Source organism: Moschus berezovskii, chromosome 13 (assembly GCF_049115385.1).
Source record: "Moschus berezovskii isolate FMDL1 chromosome 13, NW_MosBer_1.0, whole genome shotgun sequence".
NCBI classification, from domain to species: Eukaryota; Metazoa; Chordata; class Mammalia; order Artiodactyla; family Moschidae; genus Moschus; species Moschus berezovskii.
The window spans coordinates 68929707-68957613 of NC_142472.1; the positions used below are offsets into that span (position 1 = coordinate 68929707).

General features: G+C 40.5%; 1 long non-coding RNA gene across 1 annotated transcript; it reads right to left on the reverse strand.

Moving 5' to 3' along the window:
- LOC129556261 (uncharacterized) lies at positions 1-27546 on the reverse strand. Its single transcript, XR_008685947.2, has 3 exons — positions 22187-27546; positions 17988-18053; positions 1-1847 (listed from the first exon to the last, which is right to left on the reverse strand). It is a non-coding gene; the product is annotated as an uncharacterized LOC129556261 (long non-coding RNA).
- Positions 27547-27907: the final 361 nt, after the last annotated feature.

The window sequence follows — 27907 nt, forward strand, 5'->3', positions numbered from 1 at the left end:
TCTATGACATCTGTACGCCCTGATCTTAGTTCCCCAAGCAGGGACGGAACCCATGCCCCCTGCATTGGAAGAGTGGGATCTTAACCTTTGGACTGCCCAGCAAGTTCTGGTCCCAGAGCTTTTCTCCACTCAAAAAAGACACATATACAAATATTTATAACTATATTCATAATAGCCCAAATTCAGGAAAAACAAATTTCCATCCATACAAAAGTAGATAAAGAAATTGTGTGTATTGATACAATTGCACTCATCTCACACGCTAGTAAAGTCATGCTCAAAATTCTCCAAGCCAGGCTTCAGCAGTATGTAAACCGTGAACTCCCAGATGATCAAGCAGGTTTTAGAAAAGGCAGAGGCACCAGAGATCAAATTGCCAACATCCGCTGGATCATGGAGAAAGCAAGAGAGTTTCAGAAAAACATCTATTTCTGCTTCATTGACTATGCCAAAGCCTTTGACTGTGTGGATCACAATAAACTGTGGAACATTCTGAAAGAGATGGGAATCCCAGACCACCTGACTTGCCTCTTGAGAAACCTGTATGCAGGTCAGGAAGCAACAGTTAGAACTGGACATGGAACAATAGACTGGTTCCAAATAGGAAAAGGAGTACGTCAAGGTTGTATATTGTCACCTTGCTTATTTAACTTATATGCAGAGTACATCATGAGGAACGCTGGGCTGGAAGAAGCACAGGCTGGAATCAAGATTGCTGGGAGAAATATCAATAACCTCAGATATGCAGATGACACTACCCTTATGGCAGAAAGTGAAGAGGAACTCAAAAGCCTCTTGATGAAAGTAAAAGAGGAGAGTGAAAAGGTTGGCTTGAAGCTCAACATTCAGAAAACGAAGATCATGGCATCTGGTCCCATCACTTCATGGGAAATAGATGGAAAAACAGTGGAAACAGTATCAGACTTTATTTTTTTGGGCTTCAAAATCACTGCAGATGCTGATTGCAGCCTTGAAATTGAAAGATGCTTGCTCCTTGGAAGGAAAGTTATGACCAACCTTGATAATATATTGAAGAGCAGAGACATTACTTTGCCAACCAAGGTCCGTCTAGTCAAGGCAATGGTTTTTCCCGTGGTCATGTATGGATGTGAGAGTTGGACTGTGAAGAAAGCTGATCGCCGAAGAATCGATGCTTTTGAACTGTGGTGTTGGAGAAGACTCTTGAGAGTCCCTTATACTGCAAGGAGATCCAACCAGTCCATTCTAAAGGAGATCAATCCTGGATGTTCATTGGAGGGACTGATGCTAAAGCTGAAACTCCAATACTTTGGCCACCTCATGCGACGAGTTGATTCACTGGAAAAGACTCTGATGCTGGGAAAGGTTGGGGGCGGGAGGAGAAGGGGACGACGGAGAATGAGATGGCTGGATGGCATCACCAACTCTGTGGACATGAGTTTGAGTGTACTCCGGGAGTTGGTGATGGACAGGGAGGCCTGGCGTGCTGTGATTCATGGGGTCGTGGAGAGTCGGACACGACTGAGCGACTGAACTGAACTGAACTGATATAATACAATGAATACTACTCAGCAATAAAATGAAATAAACTTTTGATGGACATAAAACATGAATGAATCTCAAAAAATATTGTGCTAAGCTAAAGAAACAAGACACGAATGAGTACAAACTGTAAGATTTTGTTTATGTGAAGTGCTAGACAGGCAAATCTAATCATGGTGAAAGCAACTGAACCAGTGATTGTCTCTGGGAGTTCAAGGGCAGGCATTGACTTGAAAAGGGCACGAGATCATCTTCTGCCATGATGGACATACTGGCTGTCTTGACAGATTAGGCTTCTGTGGTAGCTCAGCTGATGAAGAATCCACCTGCAATGCAGGCAAGCCTGGTTCAATTCCTGGGAAGATCCCCTGGAGAAGAGATATACTACCCACTCCAGTACTCATGGGCGTCCCTGGTGGTTCAGATGGTAAAGAAGCTGCCTGCAATGCAGGGGACCTGGGTTCGATCCCTGGGTTGGGAAGATCCCCTGGAGGAGGGCACAGCAACCCACTCCAGTATTCTTGCCTGGAGAATACACATGGACAGAGGAGCCTGGTGGGCTACAGTCCATGGGGTCACAAAGAGTCGGACACGACTGAGCAGCTAAGCATAGCACAGCATGCATTTGTCAAAACGTTTTGTACTGTATACATAAGATCTGTGCTTATCACTATATGTAAATTATACTTTAATTTGAAAAAAAGTAAATAAACGAAAATGGAAATACTTGTTTAGTAAAGATAGTGCACATGGCAACAAATTACCCCAAGATGCTTGCAAAGATAAAGAGAAAAAGATAGACCATCTGCCATGTGTAGTCTGTAAGAACATAGGTTTTCAGAGGAAAAGGCATCTGCTGATTGGTTCTGTCTTCTCAGTTGATATTTGTGTCTGGAGCTTCATTGACTCAAACCACCCAAAGAATACCTTCCCACCCAATGAATGCCATGAACTCTACAGCCCATATATAATCAATGCTGCTGCTGCTGGTAAGTCGCTTCAGTCGTGTCTGACTCTGTGTGACCCCACAGACAGCAGCGCACCAGGCTCCCCCGTCCCTGGGATTCTCCAGGCAAGAACACTGGAGGGGGTTGCCATTTCATTCCCCAACGCGTGAAAGTGAAGTGTCTCAGTCGTGTCCGACTCTTCGTGACCCCATGGACTGCAGCCTACCAGGCTCCTCCATCCATGGGATTTTCTAGGCAAGAGTACTGGAGTGGGTTGCCATTGCCTTCTCCGATATAATAAATGAGTACTCATAATATGATCTATACACAAACAAGTCTCCTGAAATAACTTTATCATCCTTATCATGTGGTTACGTCAGACAGGATCTGACTTTCACCCAGTATCAAAGGTAATACTTACTTCAAAATAATATTTATTGTGGTGCTCTGCCAAGCTATATACAGAGATCAAAAGTTATCAAAACACCTAGGAGCCCTGTCAAGGATATCAAAACCAAGAGAAGTCTGAGAATCTGGCATCATCTAAGGAGCCTAAGGAGAAATAACAACTAAATGTAATTTCATATCCCAGATGGGATCTTAGAACAGAAAAAGGATGTTAGGTTAAAAACCAAAGAGGTCTAAATAAAGTACAGACTTCATTAATAGTAATCTGTCAATATTGGTTCATTGATTGTAAAAAAATACTAGTACAAGATGTTAATAATTAGAGAAACTGTGTGTAGCAGTGAAAGGCTATATGGGATCTCTCTGTAATAGTTTGTCAGTTTTCCTGTAAATATAAAACTGCACTAAAACATAAATATATTAAAAAGAAAAAAAACATGAGAATGAAGTTTTGTCTCATGATAGGATCTGGGAAACAAGCACTGTAAGAGAATGATCACATACAGATCAGAAGACATAGGGTCAGAGGAATGGGGTAGCACCCAGAAACAGAACAGTGGTTTCGAGTTTGTTATATTTCCTTTCCTCCAAATTGTTGCTTCAGTTGTAGTCAGCATCAACCAGCCTCTTCTCTGGCACCCGCTGTGATTTCTGTTTTTATCCCCTGCCAATCTGGATATGCAACATCTGCAAGTTCCCCCAAATAAATTACTGGCATAAAAATAATAACAAGAATTGTGGTTGTTTTTGGTGATTTCATAGGGAAAATGGAGAAGGCATTTATGTTGAACACAGCAAACAATTTTTAAATCCCCTTTAAATTGGAGATTTAGAAGGATGTTTTTGGGATAATGGGGGAAGTGTTTGTGTGTACTGAATATTAGATATTTTATTGTATCAAGTTTAAATTCCCTAGTGGAGTAATTATACTGCGGTGATATAGGAGAATGGTTTCATTCTTAGGAGACACATACAGAAGTATTTTGTGGTGAAGTTTCATGATGTCTATCTACAACTTTCAAATGTTTCAGAAAAGTATATACATATATATATATATTTCTCTCTGTATCTACTCTTTATCTAACTATATACAAAATTTGTGAATACATACATTTATAAAATGTACTCTTTGTACATGTAGATGCGGTGGATATACTACATTGTATTATTTTTGCAACTTTTCTAAAAGTTTGGTCTTTTTCAAAATAAAACATTGGTGGGAATCTCCTTTAATATATCTGTTCTCCAAAATCCACACTTGGCTCCCCACTACAATGGATCTCTCTTGCATACTCTTTCCCCAGTCCTGCCCTATCCTTTTGATGGCTCTAGTGTTTTATCCAAGATTTCTTTCTCCCTCCCACTTCAAATATGTCTCCTCTTACTTACCTCTGCTTGGCTTCTGTTCTCAAATTCAAAATCCTAAACCCATCACAATTTCCAGTGAAACCTAGGGGTCTCTAGTTGATAAGGCTTAGAGTGAAAAAGTTGGCTTGAAGCTCAACATTCAGAAAACTAAGATCATGGCATCTGGTCCCATCACTTCATGGGAAATAGATGGGGAAACAGTGGAAACAGTGTCAGACTTTATTTTGGGGGGCTCCAAAATCACTGCGGATGCTGACTGAAGCCATGAAATTAAAAGGCGCTTACTCCTTGGAAGGAAAGTTATGACCAACCTAGATAGCATATTTAAAAGCAGAGACATTACTTTGCCAACCAAGGTCCGTCTAGTCAAGGCTATGGTTTTTCCAGTGGTCATGTATGGATGTGAGTGTTGGACTGTGAAGAAAGCTGATCGCTGAAGAATTGATGCTTTTGAACTGTGGTGTTGGAGAAGACTCTTGACTTGGACTGCAAGGAGATCCAACCAGTCCATTCTAAAGATCAGTCCAGGGTGTTCATTGGAAGGACTGATGCTGAAGCTGAAACTCCAATAGTTTGGCCACCTCATGCGACAAGTTGACTCACTGGAAAAGACTGATGCTGGGAGGGATTGGGGGTGGGAGGAGACGGGGATGACAGAGAATGAGATGGCTGGATGGCATTACCGACTCGATGGACATGAGTTTGAGTGAACTCCGGGAGTTGGTGATGGACAGGGAGGCCAGGCATGCTGTGATTCATGGGGTCGCAGAGTCCGACACCACTGAGCGCGACTGAACTGAACTGACCCTCCCAAAAAGACAGTCTAGCAACCATCGTGTGCAACGGAGCATGTGTTTTTGAGCTGTCTTCCCTACCCCAGGTAGCATAATGAAACAGTCCCACCAAGTACTACTTTGAAAGAATTCAGGGGAATGGAATTTTCATCTCATGTCGCAAATAGAGGACTCCAAAACTGCACCAAATTAGGAAGACTGCATCTGTTTCTAAACTTACAGCATGTCATCCAACCTCATGTTCAGCTTTCAGAGTAAGAACAAAAATTTTCACATATAAGTGCTGAGCTTCAGAGATGTCTCAAAGGAAGAACAACTAGTTGAGCTAATAGCAGGGGCTTTCATGCTAAAGACTGTAACTAAGAAGGATTTCCAGTGATTGAAAAGATTAACTCTTGGTTTCTAAAGCCCCAATTCCTGTTAAATATCTTACACTGAAAGCTTGAGAAGTGATTGTCCTATTCCAAAACTATAAGATAGGGCAATATACCATACATTAACTGTCAGTAGATCTCTAAAATGAATGGGCAAGAGACTCTGACAGGTACTCCCAAGTAAAGAGTTTGATATAATTACTGAACTTCAAGTCAGGATACCTGGGTTTGCCTCTGATGTTCATATAACTCCTCTCCTTTTTTCTCCTCCTCTGGACCATGTTTTTCCAGTAAACCTGATTTCTTCGTGTTGAACTATCTGTTCAGAGACTCCAAAACAGTGCTGTTCACCCATGTGCCGTCTACACCTGTACACTTCTTTCCCTATTGTCACCTCCCCTGCAAAATCATACCCCATGGGGTGCTGTTTTTACCACTTACAAACCTCTTTTAAAAATGTTTTATTTTTGTTTGTTTGCTTGCTTGCCCAGGTCTTAGCTGCTTCACACAGGATCTTCAGTTGCATCATCTGAACTCTTAGTTGCAGCATGTGGGATCTAGTTCCCCTTGGAGGGATCAAACCTGGGCCCCCTGCATTGGCAGTGCAGAATCCTAGCCACTGGACCACTAGGGGAGCCCCACAAAGCTCTTTCATGTATAGTGACTCACTTCTCTCAATAATTCAATGCTATGTGTTTTATTAAACCCTTTTAACAGTTGATTTGAGGGCTTCCCTGGTGCCTTAAAAAACTGCCTGCAATACAGGTGACCTGGGTTCGATCCCTGGGTTGGGAAGATCCTCTGGGGAAGGAAATGGCAACCCACTATAGTATTCTTGCCTGGAGAATGCCATGGACAGAGGAGCCTGGTGGGCTACAGTCCACGAGGTTACAAAGAGTCAGACACGACTGAGTGACTAACACTTACAGTTGATTTGAAACTGAATTTGAAGAGGTTAAGAGATTGTCCAGGGTCACACATCTATTTATGGCAGAGCCAGAAATTCAACCTGGATTGTGATTTCATGTCTAACATTCTTGTTTTCTCACTCAGATAAAATTCCAGTTTCAGTGGTCTAGGTTAAAGTGTCCTTCCTGAATATGCCAGAAAAACAGGAAATCCCATGGAGTCAGTATGACTATCATAATGAAAACAAAAGAGATGTTGGATATTCATCTATTTTCTTTGTTTTTCCTCTTGACTCTCTCTTCCAGTTAGAGGATTTCTCAACCCTTCTTTCCTATTTCCTTTTTTCTTCCCCCCAAACACCTTTTATTCTCCTGCTAGTTCAGTAGAGACCCACATCTCACTCAGATCTGCTTCTCAACTGCAAAACTAGGTTAGGGGATTCTATTAATAAAAGTAATGGTTTCACTTTTAGCTCCCAAACCCAGCTGTGTTAGAAATAGTAACTTTATTTTCCTCTGAATTATTTTCTACTTAAGAGTTCCCACTCTCTAAGCGGCAAAAATTTAGTCAACATACATCCAAGACATACATCTAATTTCTGGGGTGCATGTGGAGTGTCAAAGCATTAGGTGTTGTGACATTTGGCTTGGCTTCCATTTAGCCATCCATCATCTGGTTTCATCTTTGTTTACTGGACATACAAGATGATCACTGCATCATCCCCATGAGCCCATTAAAAAGGCCCCTGAAGGTTTGACAATTATTCTTTCAGCTTCTATACAGACTCTGGGGTGCAAAAAATCTCATTCCACTGCCAGGTTGAGTCATGGAAACTGTGGGGTGCTCCATGAAACCCCATCCACTCCTGTGGTACTCTCAGGCCACGGAACCATCCATCTCCCACACTGCATCACATGGGACTCTGTAAGCTGTCCCACACTTTAGACTTGTCACACAGCCGATCAGCCTCTGAAATCTTGGGTCTCCTTGGGCCTCTTTCTAAGAGCACATGTAGATTGCCTCTCCTCTTGGATCCCACAGACTTACCTGATGTTTCTGTCATTTTGCTCCTCCCCACTGGGAACAGGATCAGTCTGTCTTCAGTGACCCACAGAGAAAGTTCTCCTTTTGTTCTATTTGCCATCTGGACTTTCCCTTTCCTCTCAACCCAAAAGATCTTTAATTTTCTGATTCATTATCTGAAGTTTTGATCTGATTCATTATCTTCTTTTACTTAATTGCTTATTCCCTGAGTCCTCCTCTCAGCGACTGAACTGAACTGAACTTTTATTTACTTTATTACTCTATTTAGTCACAGTTAGCATGGCTTTTATTTCTACTAGCTAGAGTACAGGTTTACCTCCTTGTTCAGTTTCAGTTCAGTGCAGTTCAATTCAGTCGCTCAGTCGTGTCCGACTCTCCGTGACCCCATGAATCACAGCACACCAGGCCTCCCTGTCCATCATCAACTCCCGGAGTTCACTCAAACTCATGTCCACAGAGTCGGTGATGCCATCCAGCCATCTCATTCTCCGTCGTCCACTTCTCCTCCCACCCCCAACCTTTCCTAGCATCAGAGTCTTTTCCAGTGAGTCAACTAGTCGCATGAGGTGGCCAAAGTATTGCAGTTTCAGCTTTAGCATCAGTCCTTCCAATGAACACCCAGGATTGATCTCCTTTAGAATGGACTGGTTGGATCTCCTTGCAGTACGAGGGACTCTCAAGAGTCTTCTCCAACACCACAGTTCAAAAGCATCAATTCTTCTTCATTTTCCTTTGTCATGTCAAGAAATATAATTTTAGAATGTATAGTTTTGTAATAACTTCTCCTAAGGGTTAGTTCATTTTCTTTGCCTTTTCAATTTAACTTCTCTTTCTGAAAGCAACTGAGAAAAAATTTGTTAAGTCCCTCTTTATGCACAGGTATGGGAAGAATATAAAGTAGAAAACCTATAAACTCTCCTCAAGCAGCTTATGATCTTTTAATAAAACAAAATCCAGACATAAGTGAAAGTTAAATAGCAAGAGAAGGGTGTGAGTGAAAAGTGTGCCTTTAGAAGATTGTTTCTGGTTGTCTGAGTTTTTATTAGAATCTCTAGGAATTAGACTTTTGAGAAATTTACAACTCTTAAAGAAGGCCTACGTTATTTTTTGACATTATTTTTTAACAGAAAGGGGCTAGTTAACAGATCTCACTAAATAAAGAAATAAGGAGGGAAAAGTATTTTTGTATATTTCAAGAAGCCAAAGTTCTAAACCTACCTTTGCCATCTGTATGCTGTGTGTATGAATACGTGTGTGTGTGTGTGTCCACGCTTGCCTTGGTATTTTGATTGGGCCAGAGGGGAAAAGAGAGAGACTTACGAGAAAGAACTGGAGAAGAAGCCAGGCACCCACTTCTGCAGCTGTCTAGTATCTGCATATCATATGGAAGAAAAAATTCATCGCAGATGTGATAGAACTGTTGAAAGTGCATGAAGTTACAGCAGTACCTCTGTATTCACCAGCTGGTGAGGCCTTCAATAGTAACTTTCCCATATTTTTTTGTTAATTACTCATCCAGTAAATATTTACCAAGCCCCTACCATGTGGATACTCAGCGGGGGAGCCTTTATAGGCTGAGATTCTGCCTTCATGACTCTTACAAGCTGATTGGGAGGAAGACATTAAAAATTACTCAGATTTATAATTACAGACTAGGAAGGAATGGGATGTAGGGTAAAAGGTAAAATGAGGGAATTCATCGGGGGACTCAAGGGCAGCTTCCCTGAGAAAGTCACATTTGAACTGAGCTCTGAAAGATGAGTGGGAATCAATAAATTAAAGAATCAAAGAGAATGGCATGTGGAAAGCCCTCAAGGCAGGAGGGAGCATGGCATATGAAGAACTAAAAGAAAATTGGAGCACAGCACAGGAGGGAGGTGGCGGGGGATAGAATTGGAGAGGTTGGCACGGGTGTACAGGGCCTTTGCAGGTCACAGTGTGGGAGGCAGGAAGGGATTTTAAATAAAGGAAGGACAGTCAAATTTCCTGACTGCTGGGTGGAGACTTGAAAAGAGGAAAATAACGGACAGGGGGAGGTCATTTAGGAAGTCATTGCATTAGTGCCTGATGTGATAAGTGCATCCTACTGTTCTTTTGTCTGGGCCTTCAAGCTCACGGTCTGAATGAAAGAGGAGAAGCCTTTCAGAAGATCCTTCCATCACCAGGTCAGTCCTTGTCCACAAGTCTTTCAAGACAGTGAAGTCCCCTAGTGCACCCAAACCTCTAATGATCTGTGTGGGGCAAGAGTTCTGCAAATGGATTGCAGGAAACACAGTGCCAAAGACAGAATGGTTAGAGACCTCTGCTTTTGGAGCTAAGACCATTTGATAGAGACAGACTGAGCCTCCTGTGGATGAATGGCACTGGGCTGCATTCACTCACTCCTGGGTGTCAGATTTAGGGGAAAGAATCCTCAGAGATGGAGGGGTAGGGATGTTAGGCTTGAGTACTTGAGATCTGGATAAAGGAAACGTGAACTGATGTCAGGCTTTCACTGCAGCTGGTTTTATTGCCTGGTTCAATTAGGGAAGTTGCTGCCACTGCTGTGGGTGGGATCCATGAATCACTCCTTTGCCTTTCTTTTTTATTATTATTTTAATTGGAGAAGAATTGTTTTACACTGTTGTGTTAGTTTCTGCTGTACAACGACGCATCGATCAGCTATCATGAATTAATCTTGAAACTAGTCACACAGTAAAGTTTGTGGTAATCTCCTTTTGCATTCGGGAGATGAAAGTTATAGAACTGTGGTGAATGGAACATGGAATGTTTACCAGCTCTGGTGGATCACTAAACTCCTGAAAACCCTATATAAAGGGCTCTATCGGGAACTCTTGTTATTTCATAGGAAACCAACAGTCTTCATTTCACTCCAACAAAAGGCTGATTGTGAGACTCTGGCCACAGCTGTAGGATGCAGGGCCACCTGTCAGCTAAATAAAGGAATCTGGGAGTGGCAGACTGCTCAAGACTCTACATAAGGTTTGACTGATGGCAGAACAGCCAAGAAGTCTTGCATCAGAACTGTGGGGCCCACGGACAAGTCTTTTCTTTGTGCCAACATGGAATTTTTCCAGCCTGTACAGTGGCTAGATATGTGATTAGCTTCCCCATTATTTTAGCAGGGAGAAACCTAGGAGTTGGCAGACAGCGTTAGTCCTAGGAAGAAGCAGGAGCTGGCAGCATGGAAGGCAAGTATAACAAACAGAGGCAAGTAGCAAGTTCAGTCTATTGTCCAAGAAGCAGAGGAGATAAGTACTGCAAAATGCTCTGGGCAAAGGTCAATAATCAACACAGAGCTATTCCAATTTTCCATAGTCATTCCAAGTTCAACCGAATTAGGCACTTTAACAGTAGGCATTTTGAAAAATAAAACACATCAGGGCTTCCCTGGTGGTCCAGTGGTTGACTCTCCCTTGCATTGTAGAGGACACAGTTCCATCCCTGCTTGGAGAAATAAGATCCTACATGCCATGGAGCAACTAAGCCCAACTGTTGAACATGAGATCTGGAGCCTGCACGCCACACCTAGAGAGTCCAGAAGATCCTGCAGCAAAAAATCCTGCATGATACAACTAAGACCTGACCCAGCCAAATAAATAAAAAATAAGTAAAAAATTTTTTAATAGAACAGATCCATTTAGTGGATATTTAGACAAAACTCAAAATCTAGACAAGAGATCAAAACCTTTCTAATATCCCACACACTAGCATTACTGTGCTAGCATGTGAAATGAGTGCAACTGTGTGGCAGTTTGAACAGTTTTTGGCATTGCCTTTCTTTGGGATTGGAATGAAAGCTGGACTGAGAAGTCAAGTGGGCCTTAGGAAGCATCACTAGGAACAAAGTTAGTAGAGGTGATGGAATTCCAGTTGAGCTATTTAAAATCCTCAAGAGGATGCTGTGAAAGTGCTGCACTCAATATGCCCACAAATTTAGAAAACTCAGCAGTGGCCACAGAACTGGAAAAGGTCAGTTTTCATTCCAAACCCAAAGAAAGGCAATGCCAAAGAATGTTCAACTTTTACTGCACAATTGCATGCATCTCACACGCTAGCAAAGTAATGCTCAAAATTCTCCAAGCCAGGCTTCAACAGTATGTGAACCGTGAACTTCCAGATGTTCAAGCTGGCTTTAGAAAAGGCAGAGGAAACAGAGATTAAATTGCCAACATCTGCTGGATCATTGCAAAAGCAAGAGAGTTCCAAAAAAACATCTACTTCTGCTTTATGGACTAGGCCAAAGCCTTTGACTGTGTGGATCACAATAAACTGTGGAAAATTCTCAAAGAGATGGGAATACCAGACCACCTGACCTGACTCTTAAGAAACCTGTATGCAGGTCAGGAAGCTACAGTTAGAACTGGACATGGAACAACAGACTGGTTCCAAAATCAGGAAAGGAGTACATCAAGGCTGTATATTGTCACCCTGCTTATTTAACTTATATGCAGAGTACATCATGAGAAATGCTGGGCTGGATGAAGCACAAGCTGGAATCAAGATTGCCAGGAGAAAATCAATAACCTCAGATATGCAGACGACACCACCCTTATGGCAGAAAGCGAAGAAGAACTAACCAGCCTCTTGATGAAAGTGAAAGAGGAGAGTAAAAAAGTTGGCTTAAAACTCAACATTCAGAAAACTAAGATCATGGCATCCGGTCCCATCACTTAATGGCCAATAGATGGGGAAACAATGGAAATAGTGACAGACTTTATTTTCTTGGGCTCCAAAATCACTGCAGATGGTGACTGCAGCCATGAAATTAAAAGATGCTTGCTCCTTGGAAGAAAAGCTATGACCAGCCTAGATAGCATATTAAAAAACAGAGACATTACTTTGCTGATAGAGGTCTGTCTAGTCAAAGCTGTGCCTTTTCCAGTACTCATGTATAGATTTGAGAGTTGGACTATAAAGAAAGCTGAGTGCTGAGGAATTGATGCTTTTGACCTGTGGTGTTGCAGAAGACTCTTGAGAGTCCCTTGGACTGCAAGGAGATCCAAGGAGTCCATCCTTAAGGAAATCAGTCCTAAATATTCATTGGAAGTACTGATGTTGAAGCTGAAACTCCAATACTTCGGCCACCTGATGCAAAGAACTGACTCATTTGAAAAGACCCTGATGCTGGGAAAGATTGAAGGCAGGAGGAGAAGGCAACGACAGAGGATGAGATGGCTGGATGGCATCACCGACTCAGTGGACATGAGTTTGGGTAAACTCTGGGAGTTGGTGATGGGCAGGGAGGCCTGGTGTGCTGCAGTCCATGGGGTTGCAAAGAGTCGGACACTACTGAGCCACTGAACTGAACTGAACATCCCACTTGTTACTGGGGACTCAATCAGATTTAAAACTAAGAAAAGGGGATGGAATAGATAAGGCAATGAACTCTTATTTCCAATATCCTTCTGTGGGCTCCCTCAAGGTTCTTTAGTAGCCCTTCATGCATACCACATTCGAATCAGCTTCTATATTTATATATTTATATGGCCCTTCATTCAGCTATCCCATGCATGCATACATGCTAAGTTGCTTCAGTCATGTTGGACTTTGCCACCCTATGGACTATAGCTGCTGGGTTCCTCTGTCCATGTGATTCTCCAGGCAAGGATACTGGAGTGGGTTGCCATGCCCTCCTCCAGGGGATCTTCCCAGGGATCGAACCCGTGGATCTTACGTCTTCTGCATTGGCACGTAGGTTCTTTACCACTAGTGCCACCTGGGAAGCCCTCAGCTATGCCATAAGTCGATGCTAAATTTTAAGATTCTAATTGCTTTTTTTGGCAAATGTCTAGCCTGCAGATTTTTAATTAGAGGCTAGAGGGAGATAAAGCACCTTTCAATTTTCCCTTCCACAAAGACCACAGATTGACTTGCAGCTATGTGCATTCTGATTTCAATGACTGTCTAACAAATAGCATATATAGGTACTATATATAGACATTTATTAAGTCTACATTTATGTGTTTAATTTTTAGATTACACATCTGTTATTTAAAATAAATCTTAGTAGTATTAAATAATAGCATACATGCTATTTTTGAATTTGATAAAAGTTAACCAGATTTTTCCTAAATCTTCAAAGCAATATGCTGCTGCTGCTGCTAAGTCACTTCAGTCGTGTCCGACTCTGTGTGACCCCATAGACGGCAGCCCACCAGGCTCCCCCGTCCCTGGGATTCTCCAAAGCAATATGACAAGCTGTTTATAAAATTTATATGGAAATGAAAAGGGCCAAGACTTGTTCAGATACTTTTGAAGAAGGCAATGGTGGAAAGACTTGATTTACTAGGTGTTAAAGATTACAAGATTACAAAGTTAAAATAACTATAACACTGATTGGCACAGGAATGAATAAAAGGACAAATGAAACATAATAGAGCGAGCCCAGAAATAATCCAAACATGCATGGTTATTTGATATGTGACAGAGGTGGGACTGCAGAGCAGGGAGGGAGGGGAGGGTATGTGTCTGTGAGAGAGAGAGAGAGGAGAGAGAGAGAAAGGGGGAAGAGCCTAACTAATTTCAAAAAGCAATGTTTATAGAAGAAATTATATGATACTAAAGATTTGCTTCAAAATAATCTAAAGGAAGATGGAAAAAAGATAAGACATGATCACATGTTTCATAATTGTTTAAAATGAATATTTAATTTATGAAGATTTATTATATTGTTTGCTTTCCTTTTCACATGTTTGAAATCTTTTACAATCAGAAGTTAAATAAGAAGCTGATCTGAATGTCAGGGTGAGGAGTTCTACAGACCTGCTCTCTAGTAAAACAAACCTAAATGGTAAAAAAAATTATATATATATATATATATAAAATACATTTAAAATCTCTGTAAATTGTCCTAAAGTCATACAGCAAATGAAATGTTTACTCAAGAAAATCTACTAAACCTCAGTAAGAACAGTCAGAGTCTATGGTACTTGAGTCACAACCCACTCCCCTCTTTACCCCTCTCCAGTTCAGTATAAAGAACTTCACTCTAGGCAGATGTGGCCATGAATCAAGATTCAACTATATACTATTTACAAGGCACTTCTGATTCAAGATACAAAGAAGTTGAAAGTAAAAGTATTGAAAAAGATATATCATGTAAATAAGCATAAGACTGGAACAGCTATATTAATATCAGGCAAAAGAAACTTTAAAATTATTTGCTATTGATAAAGAGTTTTGTGATGATTAAAGTGTTAATATATTAGGAAAATATAATAATTTTAAACATGTATGCTTCTAACAACAGAGCCCCAAAATGAATGAAGCAAAACCCATCAGAATTGAAGGGAGAAATAGTCAATTCAAAAATAATAGTTGGAGAATTCAATATCCCCTTTCAATATGGATAAAACAACTAGATTGAAGGTCAGCATGAAAATAGAAGACTTGACGGACTTTGTAAACCAACTAGTCCTAAGACATCTATAGATCAACTCTTGAATTTCCAGATGTTCAAGCTGGTTTTAGAAAAGGCAGAGGAAACAGAGATCAAATTGCCAACATCCGCTAGATCATTGAAAAAGCAAGAGAGTTCCAGAAAAACATCTATTTCTGCTTTATTGACTATGCCAAAGCCTTTGACTGTGTGGATCACAATAAACTGTGGAAAATTCTGAAAGAGATGGGAATACCAGACCACCCGACCTGCCTCTTGAGAAACCTGTATGCAGGTCAGGAAGCAACAGTTAGAACTGGACATGGAACAACAGACTGGTTCCAAATTGGGAAAGGAGTATGTCAAGGCTGTATATTGTCACCCTGCTTATTTAACTTATATGCAGAGTACATCATGAAAAACGCTGAGCTGCATGAAGCACAAGCTGGATTCAAGATTGCCAGGAGAAATATCAATAATCTCAGATATGCAGATGACACCACCCTTATGGCAGAAAGTGAAGAACTAAAGAGCCTCTTGATGAAAGTGAAAGAAGAGAGTGAAAAAGTTGGCTTAAAGCTCAACATCTAGAAAACTAAGATCATGGCATCCAGTCCCATCACTTCATGGGAAATAGATGGGGAAACAGTGGACACAGTGGCTGACTTTATTTTTCTGAGCTCCAAAATCACTGCAGATGGTGATTGCAGCCATGAAATTAAAAGGTGCTTACTCCTTGGAAGGAAAGTTATGGCCAACCTAGACAGCATAATAAAAAGCAGAGACATTACTTTGTCAACAAATGTCCGTCTAATCAAGGCTTTGTTTTTTCCAGTGGTCATGTATGGATGTGAGAGTTGGACTATAAAGAAAGCTGAGCACTGAAGAATTGATGCTTTTGACCTGTGGTGTTGCAGAAGACTGAACTGAACTGAACTAAACCAAACAAAAACAGAAAACACATTCTTCTTAAGTACACTTGGAACATTATCCAGAACAGACATCTGCTAGGCCATAATACAAGCTCAATAAATTTAAAATGATTGAAATCACACAAAGTATGTTTTCCAACCACAGTGGAATGAAAATAGAAATCAATATAGAAAAAAATTTGGGATAGTAAAAATTATGTGTAAATTAACACTGTACTCCTATATCACCAGTAAAAGAGGAAATCACAAGAAAAACTAGAAAATACTTTGGGGGATCTCCATGGTGGTCCAGTGTTTAAGACTCTGTGCTTCTATTGCAGGGGGCATGGGTTTGATCTCTGTTTGAGGGACTAAGACCCCACAAACTAGAAATAATGCCCAATTCAGTAGCAATTTTTTGTACCCCAAATTGTTATCTCCAAATTTCTCAGTAAAAGGAATTAGAGATTCTTAGAAACTGGCCAATTCTTGATCTGGAGAAGAAAATATTAACAAAAGAATCCTGGAACAGCTTATTGTTCCAGAAAGCAAGAAAACTATCAAAGATTAATATGACTGTTTCAAAAGGAGTCGAGTCAAATTGAGACGTCTCCCACTGAAAATATGTGAAAACTTCAGCACAAATAAAATTAATAACTAAAATGAATTGAGATACATCAACCATATTTTTTCTCATTGAATTCATGATGTCCTTGGACTTCCCTGGTGGCTCAGAAGGTAAAGAATCCATCTGCAATGCAGGAGACCTGGGTTCAGTCCCTGGGTTGGGAAGATTCCCTGGAGGAGGAAATGGCAACCCACTGCAGTATTCTTGCCTGGAGAATTCCATGGATAGAGGAGCCTCATGGGCTACAGTCCATGGGGTCACAAAGAGTTGGACATACCTGAGCGACTAACATTCTCACTTTCATGATGTGCTTATAGTAAAACAAAAAAGAAAACATATTTTTCACTATTGGAGGTTACTAAGGAAGTAAGTCATTTTGAAAATTGTTAAATTAAGAGAAAGAATCAAATATTCCATTTCTTATATGAACTCTAAGGTAGTTAATTAGTTGATGATGATAATTTTCTCCAAACAGAATTTTTCCAATAAATAAGAAAAGGGAATGAGAGAGTTAAAATATCACTTTTTTGGTAACCTGTATGAATGAGTGAAAGTAAAAGTCGCTCAGTCGTGTCTGACTCTTTGCAACTCCATGGAATTCTCCAGGACAGAATACTGGAGTGGTTAGCCTTTCCCTTCTTCAGAGGATCTTCCGGACTCAGGGGGATTCTTTACCAAATGAGCTATCAAGGAAGCCCTTTATGAATGGATAGATCCTCGTAATTACTGTTCAGTGGTGACAACCGTCACATCAGAAAAGACACCAGATAATGTGTCTCCTGATGTGTTTCTATCACCTGTGAAGTATTCTTGCTAAAAAAATAAAAAAGAAACCAGAATCAAATCACATCTTTAGAGTCAGCTACCAGCTTAAGGGAAATGCAGTGAAGAGAAACAGGGAAACTTGTTAAATGGAACTACAAGGGTGCTACCAATGAAACCCAGCCTGCAGGACAAATACCTCAGTTTCTTCAACAAATAAACTGCATGAGGGGAAATGAAAGCGATAGATAGGCAGAGGAGAGAAAAAGAAGAAAGTAAAGGATCTATGGATTAAAAGAGTTTTAAGACTCTTACTTTATACCAAATACAAAAATTAACTAAAAATGGGTCAAAGCCCTAAATGTAAGAGCTAAAACTATAAAAACTCTTAAAGGAAAACATAGGGGGAAAGCTTCATGACCTTGAATTTGGCAGTGGTGTTTGTTGGGTATGACACCAAAAGCACAGGCAACAAAAGTGAAAGTAAATTGGAATATATAAACATTTTAAACTTCTACAACATCAAAGTGAAAAGTGAAAGTCACTCAGTCGCATCCGACTCTGCGAACCCGTGGACTATACAGTCCATGGAATTTTTCAGGCCAGAATACTGGAATGGATAGCTTTTCCCTTCTCCAGGGGATCTTCCCAATCCAGGGATCGAACTCAGGTCTCCTGCATTGCAGGTGAATTTGTTACCAGCTGAGCTACCAGGGAAGCCATCAAAAGACACAATTAAATTGAAAATTTAACCTATGCAATGGAGGAAACTATTTCCAAATCATGTATCTGACAAGGGATTAATATTCAAAATATAAAAAGAACTCCTACAACTTAACCAGAAAAAACAAACTATTTTAAAAATGGGCAAAGGACTTGAATAGAAATTTCTTCAAAGAAGATGTACAAAAGGCCAACAAGCAAATGAAAGGATGCTTACCATTAGTCATTATGGAAGTACCAATCAAAACCACAATGGGTTACCACTTCATGCCCATTAGGAGGTCTACAGTTTAAAAAAAAAATGAAAAAAAAAAAAAGAAAATCAGAAAATAACAATTGGCAAAGATGTAGAGAACTTGGAACCCTTGTGCATTTTGCTGGAATGTAAAATGGTGCAGCCCCTAAGGAAAATGGTATGGTGATCCCTGAAAAGAAAAAAAAGTAGAATTACCATAAGATCCAATAATTCCTCTTCTGGGTATGTATCCAAAAGAATTTAAAGCAAGGTCTGGAAGATATTTGCACACCCGTGTTCATGGAAGCATTATTCACAATAGCCAAGAGGTGGAAGCAATCCTAGTGTTCATCAACAGATGAATAGATAGATGAAATGTGGTATATACATACAATAGAATGGTATTGAGCCTTGAAAGGAATGAAATTCTGATACATACCACAACATGGATGAACCTTGAGACCATTATGTTAAGTGCAATAAGCCAGTCACAAAAAGACAAATGTTGTATGACTGCACTTATTTGAGATACCTAGAGTAGTCGAATTCATAGAGACAGAAAGTAGAATGGTGGTTGCCAACCAAGGGAATAGGGGAGTGGTGAGTGCTGGTGTAATGAACATAGAGTTTCAATTATGCAAGATGAAAAGAGTTCTGGAGATGGATGGTGATGATGGTTGTACAACAAGGTGAATACACTTAATACTACAGAACTGCACATTTTAAAATGGTTAAGATGGTACATTTTGTTTTGTGTATTTTACCACAATTAAATTTTTTTTTAATTTTAATTTGAAAAATATTTAAGAAACAGCCAACTGCAATGTATAGATCTTACTTGGATTCTGTTCCATACATATGAACTTAAAACAAAGGAGGAGGGATTCCCTGGTGGTCCAGTGGTTAGCACTCGGCTCTTTCACTGCTGGGGTCCCAGGTTCCATCCCTAGTTGGGGAACTAAGATCTCACAAGCATAATGAAAAAAAATAATAATGAAAAAGATCTCACAAGCTGTGCAGCCAAAAAAGAAAAAATTTCAATAGTAACTGTGTATTTAATGAATTTTTATTATCCAATTTTTAGATGAGATGTAGTATTATGGTTGCATTTTAAAAAGAGTTCTTGTCTTGTAGAGATAGGTGCTAACATATTTATGGATAAAATAATTTGATGTCTGGAATATGCTTTAATACAGTGAAGGCAAGGGAATAGCTGGGGACAAAATCGATCAGCTGCTGCTGCTAAGTCACTTCAGTCGTGTCCGACTCTGTGTGACCCCATAGACGGAAGCCCACCAGGCTCCCCTGTCCCTGGGATTCTCCAGGCAAGAACACTGGAGTGGGTTGCCATTTCCTTCTCCAAGAGTCGATAATTGTTGAAGTTAGTGGATAGGTACGTCAGTGTTCCTTCTCCCCCATTATGTGTTTTTTTAAATACTTCTTTGAGTTGAATGTTGGTGGTAGTTGATATTATTCTTTACTACTGGATATACATAACTACAGTTATGCCAATTTATTCTCAGCCTACAATGACAGGCTTGTTTTCAACCTTGTCTTGCAAATCTGTTCCCTTCTGTCAAATGCTGTGGAACTAAATAGTTCCCCACATTCCAACTGCTTAGAAGCCAGAGTAAATAGCTATATACCACATGGCACCATCAGTCCCTGTTCATAGTCTAGAAATATCATTAGAAAATGGGTAAATAATGACGTTTGTCAGCTGACGGTATCATGTGAGCCAGAGTGTCAAAAACCTGTGGACTGATTATTGCCCGACAAACAGGACAGCACTGGAGACACTGAGACTGATTTTTAGGTTAAATTTATCCATGAAGGAAACAGAGAGGCAATGTTTATACAAAATGGTAGGAAACTGGATATGAAACACATCATCTAGCTGCTTCAAACCACTGTCCCAAGAGCTTGTTACTGAGTGAACAATTAGTTATTTCCTGCCATTTATTTTTAACTTTCATGTTTGTATTTCAAAGTATAGCATAATAAAATATTTTTGCTTCAATTTTCCCTAATGAGTTTTACATTTTTCTATGTTTCAGTATTTCTACAATTTGATACATAATATTACAAACAAACATATTCTTCTACTTTTATTTGGGAATTAAAATGACTGTAAAAGGCACATTTATTTAAACTTTTCCTGCAGAGGATTAAAGAAGCTAGGAAAAAAATATGATCATAGCCTTATTTGAATATGTTTTCTCTCCCTGTCTGAAGTCCTTCTTTGTATCCTGGTCCTCAGCTTACACAATAGTAGGAAGCCATTCTTGGCACATGTTTTTGCAACTGTAGGACACTTCAGAATCCGGTAAAACCAGTGCCCACCCCAAGTGTAATGAAAAGATTGTTCAAGCATTTCCTTCAGTTCACAGAGGGAAAAATTTTCAAAATGGGTTAAACTCACATAATGGCGATCAACCATTTTGCCTTTTTGCATTTTTTTTCCCTGGGTATGGTCTTGATCACTGCCAAAGATCTGAGTTCAAATCACGACTTGGTATCAAAGCAGTTGAGATTGTTTGCCAAGTCCAAGCTTGCTCTATCTGCCCCACGCAGGCCAGTAACATCCAAGAGACAAGGTGCTGAGGCATGGAATATGAATTTATTCAGAAAGCTAGCTGACTAAGAAGATGGTAGAATAATGGTCTCAAAAGAACCATCTTATCAGGGTCTGGATGCCAGGATCCTGACTAGAACAGAGAGGGGGAGAGGTGAGGAGGTAGGGTAGAAAGGGGCATTAATCTTACAAATATCTCCTGGAATGGCTAGTCTTGGGGAGGAGATGTGTTAATTTTGTCCTTCCTGTAGCCATCTACAAGTGGACAGGGTCCTGAACAAAGGCATTTTGGTTTAACATTCAGGTAGAGAAGCAGGGTTCCCTGAGGCAGGCCTTTATGTATGGACAACATCCTTTTAGTAAACAAAGGCAAGGAGAAGCAAAGATTAAAGTAAAAGAAACAGATTCAACATGAGGTCAGTTCTTCCCTTAACAGAGTGACCTGAGGAAAATCACTGAACCCATTGGGGCTTTAGCCTCTTTGATATATATTAAGAATGTTCCAGAAGATGAGCTTTAAAATACCACCCAGTTCTAAAATTCTGTGCTTCTTTGAGTTAAACCATGCAACAGGTTATATATGACAAGATTTATAGATGACCCAAAACACGGTCTCACCCATCACAGATTTTTGTCCACTTTTCCATTCTTTTCACCCACTTTAAGTTAAAAACTATCACTACCACAAGAAAAGATGAGTGTTAGTCACTCAGTCGTGTCCAACTCTTTGCAACCAACCCCATGAACTGGGGCTCTTCAGGCAAGGGCTCGCCAGGGATTCTTCAGGCAAGAATACTGGAGTGGGTTGCCATTTCCTTCTCTAAAAGATCTTCCCAACTCAGGGATAAAACCCAGATCTCCAGCATTGCAAGCAGACTCTTTACCATCTGATCCACCAGGGAAGCTCAAGAAAAGAGAGAAATAATAAAGATGAAGAACCCAGAAAACATGTAAAACTTTTCTTAATCTCTGAGAAATGGAAAACTTTCTGTACTTTGTTTCTGTATGCCTAAATGGGTTTGCCTTGCTAAAGATCAGATAAAATCTCTCAAACACGTTAAGCAATGATTACATTTTATTGTGCCCATCAAGTACATATTTAACTGACTAGGTAGAATGGCCCTGTTTGATATCAGTATCACAAAATTCAGGAAGGAAATGAATATTTGGACTTTGGATTTGAATCAGAAGACTTCAAGAGTCTGGGCTCAGAGTTAAAGACTCCAGGAAGCCTCAATGTCAATCTCCTCTTTTGTTAAATGCGAGTATAACATTAATACCTCTCTTCACAAGGTCATTGTGACAATAAGTAAAAAATAATGTAGAGAATACCAGCTGAGAGCAGACAGGAGTACCTGACTGGAGGAAAAGAATATATCAAACCACGCAAAACTCGGTAGGACGAAGGAACTAGGGGGAAAAACAGAAGTGTTAACAGGACTGGACCTGCTCTCAGTGGGACGGGGAACCGAAGCAAGGGTCTGATCCCCACAACGGGGCAATCACTTGAGTCAGAGGAGAAACATTTAAGGCTGAGTGAAACAGCTGATCTGTGGCAGCCTAAATGGAATGAGAACCAGACAGTCCTTGCCGCAGCCATACCTACCCCGGAGAGGGACGCAGAGTTTGGGGATTGTGGAGCCATCCCAGGGCGAGGGCTGCTGTTGACTGTGGAGAGACGGATCAAAAGGAGGTGAGGGAGGAGACTGTGGTGGGAAATGCCTGTGGAGGAAAGCTGTGCAGCCACGGAAACAAGGCAATACTGCTGAGTCACGCGTAGGGGGTGGAGCCATCACCATACCCTCTCTTCCCACACGCCAGCATCAGCAGCTGAACAACAGAGGCTGGCCCATCAAACGCCTGATGCACTGAACTACAGAGTAGGACCCCAGCCAGGGGGGGCCCTCTGTGTGCCTGACTCGCTGAAGTACAGAGAAGGACCCCAGGCAAGGGAGCCCTGTAAGTGCCTGAACAGGCGGAGCTACAGAAAAAGACTGAGGAAAGAAGCCTTCTGAGTGCCAGCTACAAGAGGCTTGAAAAAAGACTCTGGCAGGGCCATGGCTCCTGCGGCGGAGGCAGTCTGTGTCCCTGAACACTTGGCGCCACCAGGGTCCCCGCAAGTCAAGCAGCTGCGTCACATTCATGCTCAAGTCTCACTGGGGCAGCTGCCACAGGCAAAAACAGTCTTGGATCTATGTGCACAGGGTCGCTTCGGTAGTGTCTGACTCTTTGCAACCCTCTGGACTGTGGCCTGCCAGGCTTCTCTGTCAGGAAGGGGTTCTCCAGGCAAGAATACTGAAGTGTAGTGGCCAGTGCGGGTTGCCATACCCTTCTAGAGCACCCTTCTTCTGCTGCCCTGGCCACCAACTCCCCTGAGTACCTGGTGCTGCCAGAACCCCTGCAACCCAAAGAGCTGCACCACCTCCACACCTGGCCCTCATAGGGGCAAACCCAAGTCCTCCAGGGCAGCCTCAGGAGTAAACCCCAGTGGACAACCCACATGCAGAGGTGGAAATAAAACCACAATTGAAACCCAGGGGCAGTGTGGCTAAGGAAGAAGACCCAAAACCTTCCCACCGGCTGTACAAGCTGCAGATTAAATCCTCACAATCAACTAGGCAGACTCTGTGTCTATAGAATATATAAAATGTCATTGAGAGGTCCCACAAAAGAAAATGCACTAATTCTGATAGCTGTGGACATTGGCGGCAAGAACACACAGGAGTGGGAACAGATGAGAATCTGAGCTGCCCCCATAGAGGGTCCAGACATCAGCGCAGTGTTGGAGGGCAACCTAGGGAAGGGAGGTGGACCGTGACTCCCGGTGAGGGAGAGGACTCTGACAGCAGTGACTCAAGAAAAACATTTATCATTCTTATGTTTTGACTTGTTCTATAGATTCTTTCGGATTTTTTTCTTTTTTCATCTTTTTTACCCCCTCTGTTGTAGTTGTTGATTTTATTGGAATCTAATTAAGCTTTTGAGCTTTTTTATTTCTGTCACATTTTTTACTGTTGTTATAAACCTCTGCCTTTACGTTGAGCTTTTGCAGTTCTGTGGAGCTTTTTATCTTCTTCTTCTGTTTTTTTAGTTTTAATTTTTTTAACCTATTATTATTTTTTCTACGTTTATCCTTTTGTTTGCTTTTCCTACTGTTCTTTTCCCCTTGCAGCTAATCTAATGTATATAAATCTTCTTTATCTACCTCTATTTAACTTTGCATATCTATTCTTTCTTTTCTTTCTCTCCTTTCCTCTCAACAGATTTGTCAGTTTTATTTTCATTGCTTTATTCCCCACTTGGCACCTTGCTTTAGTTTTGTTTTCCAGTTTTTGCTTAGTTAGTTTTGTTCTGGTAGATATAATTTTTTGGTTTCCTTTGTTCGCTGGGTCAATCTATAGTACTTTATTTTTGTTGGACTGTTTTGATTTTGCTTATGGGTATATATGTGTATATTCAGTCACACTTTTTATTGTTGCTGTAAACCTCTGCATCTACGTTGGGCTTTTGCAGTTCTGTGGAGTTTTCCTTTTTTTTTTCTCCCCCTTTTTTCTTTCTTCTTCCATTTTTTTCTTCTTTCTGATAATTTTAATTAAAAAAATTTTTAAACCTATTATATTTTTTCTACATTCCTTTGTTTGCCTTTCCTATTGTTATTTTCCCCTTGCAGTTAATCTTTAATGTATGTAAATCTTCTTCGTCTACCTCTATTTAACTTTGCATATCTATTCTTTCTTTCCTTTCCTCTCAACATATTTGTTAGTTTTGTTTTCATTGCTTTATTCCCCACTTGGCACCGTGCTTTTGTTAGTTTTGTTCTTAACTGGTAAATATAATTTTTTATTTACTTTGTTGGCCGGGTCAATCTACTGTACTTTATTTTTGTTGGGACTGTTTTTACTTTGCTCATGAGTGTATGTGTATATACACTACATATGTACATGTAGTGTATGTTCCATTATTTTAATTATTATTTACCTGATTTTGTAATTGCCATTTGTCTGGGGTTCATCTTTGGCTTCTCGTTTTTGGATATTTGTTTTAATCTCACTTAATGCCAAGCCAGGCTTCAGCAATACATGAACTGTGAACTTCCAGATATTCAAGCTGGTTTTAGAAAAGGGAAAGGAACCAGAGATCAAATTGCCAACATCAAAAAAGCAAGAGAATTCCAGAAAAACATCTATTTCTGCTTTATTGACTATACCAAAGCCTTTGACTGTGTGGATCAATAAACTGGAAAATTCTGAAAGAGATGGGAATACCAGACCACCTGACCTGCCCCTTGAGAAATCTGTATGCAGGAAGCAACAGTTAGAACTGGACATGGAACAACAGACTGGTTCCAAATAGGAAAAGGAGTACGTCAAGGTTGTATACTGTCACCCTACTTATTTAACTTATATGCAGAGTATATCATGCGAAACACTGGGCTGGATGAATCTCAAGCTGGAATCAAGATTGCTGGGAGAAATATCAATAACCTCAGATATGCAGATGACACCACCCTTATGACAGAAAGTGAAGAGGAACTAAAGAACCTCTTGCCGAAATTGAAAGAGGAGAGTGAAAAAGTTGGCTTAAAGCTCATCATTTAGAAAACTAAGATCGTGGCATCCGGTCCCATCACATCATGGCAAATAGATGGGGAAACAGTGGACACAGTGGCTGACTTTATTTTTCTGGGCTTCAAAATCATGGCGGATGCTGATTGCAGCCATGAAATTAAAAGATGCTTGCTCCTTGGAACGAAAGTTATGACCAACCTAGACAGCATATTAAAAAGCAGAGACATTACTTTGTCAACAAAGGTCCATCTAGTCAAGGCTATGGTTTTTCCAGTGGTCATGTATCGATGTGAGAGTTGGACTATAAAGAAGGCTGAGCACTGAAGAATTGATGTTTTTGAATTGTGGTGTTGGAGAAGACTCTTGAGAGTCCCTTAGACTGCAAGGAGATCCAACCAGTCCATCCTAAAGGAGATTAGTCCTAGGTTTTCATTGGAAGGGCTGATGTTGAAGCTGAAACTCCAATACTTTGGCCATGTGATGCGAAGAGCTGACTCATTTGAAAAGACCCTGATGCTGGGAAAGATTGAGGGCAGGAGGAGAAGGGGACGACAGAGGATGAGATGGTTGGATGGCATCACTGACTCGATGGACATGGATTTGGGTGGACTCTGGGAGTTGGTGATGGACAGGGAGGCCTGGCGTGCTGCGGTTCATGAGGTCGCAAAGAGTCAAACACAACTGAGCGACTGAACTGAACTGAATGCCGTAATAAACCACTTGTGGAATCCTCGTTCCTGACCAGAGATCAAGCCCTGAGCCTTTGGAGTAGGAGTTGATTCCAAGACCCTAGACTACCAGAAAACTAACCCTAGGGAGTATCAAATAGTGATAAAAAAGAAACCACTGTAATACAAGACCCAGCATCACCCAACCACCAGTAGCACCCCATGCAGGACACCTCATCTAAACAACAAACAAAACAAAAACACAAACCAAATCACCAGCAGACAGGATTACCACCTCACTCAATCTTGTCCATTAGAGGAAAAACAAACAAAAACTCAGCACAAATCGCACCCTATACAAAGCTTACACAAACCACTGGACCAACCTTAGGAGGGCAGAAACCAAAAGGAAGAAAGAATTCAACCTTGAAGCCTGGGAAAAGGAGACCTCAAACATAAGTTAAAAAAAATAAATAAATAAAGGTAGAGAAATACTACACAAATGAAGGAACAAACTAGAAACAGAGAAGTCCAAATAAATGAAGAGGAAATAGGAAACTACCTGAAAAAGAATTCAGAATAATGATACTAAAGATGATCAAAAACCTTGAAAAAAAATGGAAAAAATGAAAAATCAATTAACAAAGACCTATAAGAATTAAAAAATAAACATACAGAGACAACAAAATTAATGAAATTAAAAATACTCTGCTGCTGCTGCTAAGTCACTTCAGTCGTGTCCAACTCTGTGCGACCCCATAGACAGAAGACCACTAGGCTCCTCTGTCCATGGGGTTCTCCAGGCAAGAACACTGGAGTGGGTTGCCATTTCCTTCTCCAATGCATGAGAGTGAAAAGAGAAAGTGAAGTCGCTCAGTCGTGCCCGACTCCAGAAGGAATCAGTAGCAGAATATCTGAAGCAGAAGAATGAATCAGTGAGCTGGAAGATAAAATGGTGGAAATAACTTCTGAAGAGCAGAATAAAGTAAGAACTGAAGACAGTCTCAGAGACCACTGGGACAAAATCAGATGCACCAACATTTGAATTATTGGGGTCCCAGAAGAAGAAGAAGAGAGAAAGAATGTGTATGAGAAAATTTTTGAAGAGATTATAGTTGAAAAAGGAAATAGTCAATCAAGTCCAAGAGGTGCAAAGAGTCCATACAGGATAAACCCAAGGAGAAACAGCCAAGACACATACTAATCAAATTAACAAAGACTAAACACAAAGAAAGAAATTTAAAAGCAGCAAGGGAGAAGCAACAAGTAGCATATGAGGGAAACCCCATATGCTTAATAACTGATCTTTCAGCAGAAACTCTGCACGCCAGAAAGGAATGGCAGGATATATTTAAAGTACTGCACGGGAATAATCTACAACTAAGGTTACAGTACCCAGCAAGGATCTCATTCAAAATTGATGGAGAAATAAAAAGCTTCTCAGACAAGCAAAAGTTAAGAGAATTCAGTACCAGAAACCAGCTTTACAACAAATGTTAAAAGGACTCATATAGCCAAGAAATACAACAGAAGAAAAATTATCTATAAAATCAACCCCAAACAATTAAGAAAATGGCAATCGGAACAGATATATCAATAATTACTTTAAATGTAAGTGGATTAAATTCTCCAACCAAAAGACACAGACTGGCTGAATGTGTACAAAAACACGACCCATATACACGCTGTCTACAAGAAACCCACTTCAGACCTCAAGACACATATGGACTGAAAGGGAGAGGATGGAAAAATATATTCCATGCAAATGGGAAGCAAAAGAAAGCTGGAGTAGCAACCCTCAGATCAAAAATAGACCTTAAAATAAAGGATATTACAAGAGATAATGAGGGACACTACATAATGATCAAGGGATCAATCCAAGAGGAGGACATAACAATTGTAAATATCTATGCACCCAACACAGGAGCACCTCATTACGGAAGACAAACACCTACACATAAAAGGAGAAATTGAGAGTAACACAATAATAGTAGGAGACTTTAACACCCCACTCACACCAATGGACAGATCATCAAAACAAAATTAATAAGAAAACACAAGTGTTAAATGATCCATTAGATGAGATGGACC